The following is a 6,955-nucleotide window of genomic DNA, read 5'->3' on the forward strand; positions in this document are numbered from 1 at the left end:
TATCTGGAATGAGACCCATGGTTGAAAAAACACTGAGGGAGAGGCTAAATACCGAAACAGAAATATTGCTGATTATATCTACCTATCTATAACTTTTAACTAGTGCTGTACACACGTGGTCTATATAGCAATTTTCCACCCTATCTATAGGCTGAGTAATTTAGGGGACATTTCACTGAATTTCATTAGGGGAAGGAAAAATTGTCCAACGGTTTCTTTCCCTTCCCCTTTTTATTCAAAGTTTTTTTTGAAATTTGCAGGGAGGATACATCCCACCCTGCAAAAAAAAACAAAAACAAAAAACCAACAAAAACAAAACAAAAACCAATCACCCCCCAGGATACAGTAAATTCTCCAACAGTTTCTTACAGAGCAGACCTCACTGTAAGTGGTAGCAATAGCACAGCTTCTCCCTCCTGCAGACACACATCCATGGCTTAGCAGCGGCAGGATCAACTGTATTGGCAGTCAGGTCACCATTTTGTGCCCTTCACAGTGCCCTGGCCTTAGCTGCATTTTGAAACATTGTGGGAGTTAAATGGCAGCCAAAACACACACACACACACTTTAAAAAATGGAGTAAAATGGCAGAATATTTTTTTTTTTTTGTGAGGTGGGTGTGGGAATGGGAATTTTCTTTTCTTTTCTTCTTTCTTTTCGCCTCAGCTTAACTTTAAATTCAGTGGGTTGTTTTATTTGGGAATGGCTTTGTGAAGTTAATGGACCTAAGTCAGTCATAGCCATTCATTTCAATGGGCCTATGATTAACATTGGATACATTCCCTGTCCCTGACATCAGCAACATAGGGATAATAATGTCCTGCGTTGTCGGATGTTACAGGTAAGGAATGTGGGATACTTTCAACACTGTTAAGGCATTCTAGGAATGCTAATGATATGTTTTGTCGTTGTCACTGTAACTGCTGTAATTATATACTAATAATATGCTTGGCACCGATGATGCAGGCACAGTGTGGCTGCGATGCATAATGTAGCTGCATCTGGATCACGTAAACTACTTATTACTAGTCCCTTTCATCCAGGGAAATCAGGATAGTATACGTGATCCTTTTCTCTCTTGCCCATTTTATCCTCAGGTGAGGTGAATTAGGCTGAGTGTATGTAACTGGGCCATAGTCACCCAGTAAGCTCCATGGCTGAGTGGAAGGATTTGAACCCTGGTCTTGCCAGTCTTTGTCTGCCCTTCTAATATCTCCTCCCTCCAGGAGGTAGGGCCGTAGCTCACTGGTAGCTCACTTTGCAGTTAGAAGGTCCAGGTTCAATCCCCAGCATCTCTAGGTAGGGCTGGGAATGTCTCCCTGCCTGAAACCTTGGAGAGCCATTGCTAGCCAAGGGGGACAATACTGAGAGCTCAGCCATGCTTCCACTTCTTACATGCCTGAAAAAGCATTGCCCTACTCCTTCCCCAGGGAAAACTCACTCTGTAGTGCTGAATCAGAGTAAACGTCAATGCGGAGGAAACATGAATTTGATCCAGCTAAACGCTAAAGAGCTGTTTTCCCCTGGGGAAAGCAGTGGGAGAAGAGGAAGTGTGGATGGGGCCTGAGTTAGATGGACTAACTGTCTAACTCAGGATAAAGTAGCTTCCTACATTCCTATGGCTGCTCTGCTGTAGCAGCCAATCTGGTTGTCAGCCTCCCCCCATCTTTGGCTATTGACTGGCAGCAGCGGCAGCGGCTCAATTTTGCAGTAGTTGTCTGTATGCGGTGGTATATTGCCACTGTGCTGTTTTGCACCACTTGCTGCTGCTGCTGCTGCTTCTCCTCCTCCTCCTCCTCCTCCTCCTCCTCCTCCTCCTCCTCCTCCTTCTTCTGCAGAGTGCCACTGCTTTGCTGTGTTCATTGCCTAACCAGTTCATTATCGTCCATTCATTCTCCAATTTTCTCTTAGATTTCCATCGGCCAGAAGAGCCTAACCCAAGAGAAGACCGTAGCCCATGTGGGCCAGGATGATTTGACTGCCTTCAGACCAGCAAACATCTGTTCTTCCTCTGCTCTTATGTTACTCTTCTTTAGCCACCTTTTCCTAGGGAAAGCAATTCACACTCACTCATTTAACTTTACCTACCCAGTAACAGGCAGGCAGGTCCAAAATAGGAACAAAAATCCAGTGTCACCAGTCAGAGAAAAGAGTGTTGGGAAATTATAAAGTGCTGAGCACCTCCAGATCATTTGTCTTTGAGAAGATTTGTTGGGACACATTTCATTCTGATAAACTCGTCCAAGTGCTAAACTGAATGAGATGCAGAGGGGGAGACATTGTCCCTATCTTCCAAAGACAGCTCTTATTTTCTGGTATTAATCTCTTTAAAAATCCTGTCTCTGGTGGCTAAGTTATACAATGTTACACCAGGCAATTTGTCATTCATGTTCCAATGCATTTTCCCATCTGTACTGGGAGGGGGGGCAGGTTATTTTGGGGGGTGGGTGGTAGGGTAGGAAGCAGGTTTGTTGCACGAGAGAGCTGAATCATATTTAATTGTGCCGCCTGAATTTGCTGATATGTCATTGAATTCCACCTGAAAATAGTGACAGCCTGAAAACATCCTCTGTTTTGATTTTGGGGTGCTTTTAAACAAAATCAACATGGATACGTGCACACCTGGGAGGGTGGCCATATGTCCTAGAATGCAACTTTCTGTTTGAAGGACTGTCTGATCCAAGCTTAAAAGAAAAGTACTATAAGAAGGCAGATCTGCAGAAACCTTGAAGTAGCCCATCAACAGCCCCTTGACAGCAGAACTGAGCAGGCACAGGTCACACCGTCTACCCCAATAGGCTATAATATTTCTATTATATTAATTCTTTCTAAATTTGTAGCTAGACATACAAATGAGCATGTGCAAATTGTATGCAAATCTGTGACCTGTTCTTTTTGTGCACATATGATGCATTTCCTCTTTTAGAGCTATGTGGAACTGGCCACCCTTGGCACATACGGAATGGGCGTAGCTCAGTTCAAACATGCCTTATATGCATAACGTTGAACTCTGCCATTTACAAATGTTTTGTTTTTAAAGGATCATGAACAGCGGGTGATTGATAACATATCCCAAGATCCTGGACAAATACTGTCATGCAGCACAGATATTTACTGAGCTAAAAGGACCCATATCCCCATTCATTATAGGACAGCTTCATATATCCAGTAGCTTTCCTTCCATTCCACCAAAATTGCTTGTCTGGAAATGAAATGTTGCTGAATGTGTTTGAGTTGCATTGTAGCTAATCTGTAAATGCCCTCAGTTCTGTTGTGGGTTTGAACATTCTTAAGCTTTTTCTTCTTTTTAAACACAAACTGCTCAACAGGTTATTCACAGGGTAAATGCATACAGATGTACAGCTGGCAGGCCTACACAATAGTGCATAATAGTGACTGCATGAAAGGCGTTCCCTTGTGTCATCATTTTTGGTGTGAGAATAGGGTTGTGTCCACATGAGTGTCCTCGTTTGACTTGTGAAATATTGGGAGATGCAGTGGTATAGTTAGGTAATTTTAGACCAGGGTCACCGAAGTGTCATCTTTGGATGTGAAAGTGCCTTTGATTCACCTGGGCCCACAAAGACTCTTAAGGTCCCCCACTCGCTGCCTCCATCATCATGAAGTAGTGCGGGTGGTTGGCTTTCTCTCTCTCTGAAAGTACATAGAGTTGAAGGAGGAAGTGAGGAGAGTGTTGATATTTGGGGATAAACTGACCAGAATGGGTGTCATTCATGGCAGTTACTAAAAAAATCCATATAGTAATGTGGATTTATTTATTTTTTTACAAGAGACATTGGGGTAGGAGTTTAGAGATGATTACTGGAGAATAGTGTGAGGGGTGTGTGCCTGCCTGGTTGAGAGGCTTCCAGTAGAATATTAGTGTTTGTTGTGGCTGCTAATTAATAAGACCACCATCTTAACTCAAGATATTAAACTAAATAGTTTTCTCAAGGGGGGCTTTTTAGATGGTAATGTCTATTCCTTCAATTCAGAGAGTGGTTGGTCATTTTCCCTGCTGAGTGAGACCCTCTACCTCTGCCCAAAAGTACTGCCAAGCACCAGGGTGTTTTGGCTGGCTCATTACAACATTATGAAGCAAATATGCTGGGGCTCATCCACACTCCCTTTTGTGCCTCATTTCTAGGCACAGGTCTGGTCTCTCCAGGTCCAGGTAATTTATTCCCTCCCAGCACTTTCCCCAGGAAAACCTGGCAATCAGATTTTCCAGATTGCTGTTTGCTCTAATTCAGTAGTAAAACACGCATTTTCCTGGGGAAAGCATTGGGACAAAACAAAAACATAACTGCTTTGACACAGACCTGGAAAACCCAGACCTGTGTCCGGAAAGCATGGAGCACAGGTAAATGTTTACGACCTTTTCTCCTAAACTACTTTTTCCCTCTGATTTTGAGCCTCAGGCTATAGCTACTTAACTCTTGCAGAAATTTAAGGCAAAACTCTTGCAGAGTTTTCAGCAAACCTTTGCATGCTGAATTGCTGTATTCATCAAACCTTTCATGTTCAAGTTTCGAGACATTAGATTTTTCCTTTACATGCCTCTCATATGTTTTAAAGATATGCCTCCAGTTAAAATACCTGCTGCTCCTGAAAATTACCAATTCTTAGTACATAAGCATGCAATAAAACCTTGTGACTTGGGCAAGATCTTTTGTTAGAAGTCCATGGTCAATATTTAACTTCTAGGCTGACTTCTTTTTCTGCAGGCTTTAGAGCACACATTTTTATCAAGCAACAAGTAAGATTTCAGAAGCTGTTTAACTGATTGCTTTATTTCCTCAATGACGTACCACTGCAAGCTGCTTTGGGAAGGGAGATATAGGTCATATAGATGTTTTGCTTCATTGTCCTTGTCAACCTATTTTCTTTGAACCAAAAGTTTAATCTCTACATAACAGTTCTTCTAATAAATATTATGTGCAGAAAGCTGACTTGAGTTCTTAATTGTCTGTGTGATGTATTTCCTGGTGTTCCAGAGCCAAAAAGGTCCTACACAGCATTCATCATCAACCTTTGATCCCCAGATTTTGTTGGTCTATAACTCCCACCACCCATTACTTTTGGCTAAGCTGGCTGAGACTGATAGGAGTTACAACATCTGGACTGAGACCCAAGATTAAAGTGCACTGATCTAAAAAGTTCACATTGTGGCACAGAGGAGACTATTGGTTTCCAGAGGAAAAGCACATTTCTCATTCTTGTGGCTCCTGAGAACTGTGGCAATGTGTTATTTTAAAGATGTGGCAGCTAAGGGAAATTTGCAAAACTGCACAAAATGGAGAAAGTGGGTAGATTTATGTCTCACACCATTGTCTCTGTCTGTCTCCCTTTGCCATTAAATTGATTACTACTAGATTTAGGAATGGGGGGAGTCCTTTGCACAACACGAGATTCACTTAGGCCACAAGATGGGGAACAGGGCATAGTTCAGTGGTAGAGCACCTGGCTTGCATGCAAGAAGTTCCAGGTTTAGTCCCTGGCATCTCCAAGCAGGGCTGGGAGAGACTCATGTCTGGAACCCCGCAGAGCATAATAACACAAAGCCTGCTGGATCAGACCAAAGGCCCATCTAGTCTAACAACCTGTTCTCACAGCAGTCAACACCAAATACCTTTGAAAAGCCCACAAGCAGGACACGAGTGCAACAGCTCTCTACCCTCCTGCAGTTTCTACTGCCAGTAAATCTAGACTAGGAGGAGCCAAGATGGTACCCTCCAGATGTTTTGGACTACAACCTGCAACATGCCTGACCACTGGCTAAACTGGCTGGGGCTTACTTGCCCAGCTGCAACACAACAACCCTGCAATACTGTCAGCTGAATCTTATTCTGGTAGATGTTGCCACCCGCTTTTTCTTTTGGTCACCTACAGCCCCAGAACCAAAGGGGGAAAACTGGGGATGCACCAAATCAATTAATTTAACAAATTGCTGAGGAGTTCACCCTGTACACTTTGATTCAACCTACACGCAAACTGCTTGGGGGCAGGCAGGGGTAGTTTCCAGCTGTTTTATCCCACTTGGAGATCAAAGGAGCTTGCATTCTTCCAAACATCCGAAAACCCAGGGATTGAGACCAACACATCCTGTTTTTCCCAGATGGTTCTCTTATAAGTTGAGTAAAGGCAGCAGCCCACACACCTCAAGTCTCTTCCCAGATCTCAGAAGGATGTGCTGGTCTCTTAAAAAGTAGGGGGAAAGCAAGCAAAAGGGCAAAATAGAATACAGTACACAATAAATCAGAGCACTGTGGATTTAAAACTGGACAGCTTAACCTATTAACTGCGATACTTTTAGTCTACTTATGAATAGATTGCAAGGATGGTCAGCTTCCTGGTATGAAAATCCTGGTCTGGACCCTAATGGTAGGAGGGAAACAGCTGCAGTAGCCCTCTCCTGCTTGTGACCTCCAGCAACTTAGAAGTATCATATATCTGTCATGGCTAGTAACCACTGATAACTTTATTCTCCAGGATTTTGCCTTATCCCCTTTTAAAGCTGGCCAGTATAGGAATACAGGAAACTGTCTTATACTGAGTCAATATTATACTGCTTTATACTGAGCTGTCTTCAAATATCTTAGGGGCTGTCACACAGAAAATGGACCAAGCTTGTTTTTTTGCTGTGGTGGAGGGTTAGGACTCAAACCGATGGCTTCAGTTTACAAGAACGGAGATTCCAACTAAACATCAGGAAGAACTTTCTGACAGTAACAGCTGTTTAGACAGTGGAACGGTCTCTCTCGGGAGGTAGTGGACTCTCTTTCATGGATGTAGCGGGGGGGGGCAAGGGTCAGCTGCCCCCACATCAAGTAAAACAATAGAAATACTTAGCTAACTGACCAATCACATTGGTTCTACCCTCCTAACGAAAGTCCTGCCCCCCCCAAACTGGCTGTGCCCATGCTCTCTTTCCTTATAGGTCTTTAAGCAGAGG

The 6,955-nt window shown here is 43.3% G+C and overlaps 1 protein-coding gene across 9 annotated transcripts in view; it reads left to right on the forward strand.

Annotated features, from left to right (window-relative positions):
* The window catches only part of ZNF185 (zinc finger protein 185 with LIM domain), a 71,399-nt gene extending 68,967 nt beyond the window's left edge, over nucleotides 1–2,432 (forward strand). For all 9 annotated transcript variants that reach the window (XM_079961651.1, XM_079961648.1, XM_079961649.1 and 6 more), the window contains one exon: nucleotides 1,912–2,432. The gene's annotated coding sequence lies outside the window, so the exon portion shown is untranslated. The remainder of the gene's footprint in view (nucleotides 1–1,911) is intronic.
* The last annotated feature ends 4,523 nt before the right edge of the window (nucleotides 2,433–6,955 follow it).

The sequence above is a fragment of the Podarcis cretensis genome, assembly GCF_951804945.1.
Source record: "Podarcis cretensis genome assembly, chromosome: Z".
Classification (NCBI taxonomy): Eukaryota; Metazoa; Chordata; class Lepidosauria; order Squamata; family Lacertidae; genus Podarcis; species Podarcis cretensis.